General features: G+C 37.3%; 1 long non-coding RNA gene across 1 annotated transcript; it reads right to left on the reverse strand.

The window, feature by feature from the left end:
* Positions 1-106: 106 nt before the first annotated feature.
* Positions 107-770, reverse strand: LOC111665368 (uncharacterized). Its single transcript, XR_002761495.2, has 5 exons — positions 647-770; positions 511-564; positions 389-425; positions 234-292; positions 107-138 (listed from the first exon to the last, which is right to left on the reverse strand). It is a non-coding gene; the product is annotated as an uncharacterized LOC111665368 (long non-coding RNA).
* Between the last annotated feature and the right edge of the window lie 738 nt (positions 771-1,508).

Raw genomic sequence — 1,508 nt, forward strand, 5'->3', positions numbered from 1 at the left:
AAGAGCAGCTGGAAAACCCATAATACGTTGTTGATTTAGTAAATATGTGGGTAGCACAAAGCTCACCATGAGCAATCTGGACCTTGCAGCCAGAATCCTGTTGTATTTTGTTAATCTGTTCACCTCCTCGGCCGATGACTTTAGGGAAAACAGCAAAGACGTACAGATTTTAGTTTGAACACAGTGACAGGCATTATTTGAATGGTTTAGGAAATGTATGTGCATGTACTCACTGAGGCCAACCATGCCATCAGGCACCCTGTACTCTTCTGTCATTGTGGATGGCCTGACACTGCAGACAGGTAAAATAATTGTATTATACAATGGATCTTGTCTCTGTTCTAATCATTAGATCAGAAAGTGTTAAGTGATAAAAATAACCCTCTACCTTTGTTGGGACAGGGCAGCCAGCTGAGCTCCAATAGCTGTAAGAGAAGGAAAACCGTTGAGAGGTTGGAAACTGAGCTGAGTGTGTGTTTGTAATAGGATCAAGGTGGGTATTCAACGTACACAATGCAGAATCTCTTTCACTCTGTGATGCTACCTTCTTGGCATCAGGTTCATCTGAAGATAAACAAAAAAATTGAGTTTTACAATGTAGATAATCAGATGGAGAAAAAAATGGCTGTTTGTGCTGATTTATAACCTGCTTCTTCCAAGGATCGTTTCTGTGCTGTGAATGGATAATTCTCAGCTCCTCCGTTGTTACTTGCTGTGGGAACACCGTCTCCGCCAATTTTAGCTGCAATCTAAAAAGAAGTGAACACTAGATGAAGTTTCTGCAATACACCCTAAAATAACAATGAGGAACTTTCAGGGGCGGAAATTTTGGTAGAGCATTTCACCATGAGCAGTAAGTGACCTTTTAAACCCTACTAACTTCTAAAATTGTGATTGCATATGGAGACAGATCATTGGAACTGCACTGGCACTCCACTGACACATCAGTTTAATCATGAGGAGTACTGACCCATTACTAACTGATGATGTCATTAGGGTTATCTGGATTTAGGGACAATCAGAATCAGAAATACTTAACTCAGAAATTGTTATGTTGCAGTGCTCCATTCCACATATAAAAATAATAATAAAAATATAAATATAACCCCCCATGTTCAAATACAAAAACTGGAGGTGTGGTGTTTGAAAGATATGGGTATATATTAGGCAAGGAGGATTTAACTGAAGATTGTAGGACTAATTACTAAGCAGGTAGCACTAAGCATTATAAGTGTATTAAATGTCATTAAATTTCATTAAATGTCTCTTCTACATCAATTCTGACCCCTAATTTAAAAAAAATCTGTCTTACAAGTGCTCCAGCTATATAGAAGTGTAATATTAAGTTATTAGTAGAGCTATACTGCTTTAACGTCTATTTAGTAAGACCGGGGAACTATAATGGTATTCATCCATAACTAACAGTGCCATCAGTTTGTTTAGTCAATCAACAAACAATTAATTTGCAACGATCTTGAATATTAATTCACTGTCTATGTTTTTTTTTT

The sequence above is a fragment of the Seriola lalandi genome, unplaced genomic scaffold (assembly GCF_002814215.2).
Source record: "Seriola lalandi dorsalis isolate HSWRI2012SDOR001 ecotype SW California unplaced genomic scaffold, Sedor1 jcf7180002002220, whole genome shotgun sequence".
Lineage (NCBI taxonomy): Eukaryota > Metazoa > Chordata > Actinopteri > Carangiformes > Carangidae > Seriola > Seriola lalandi.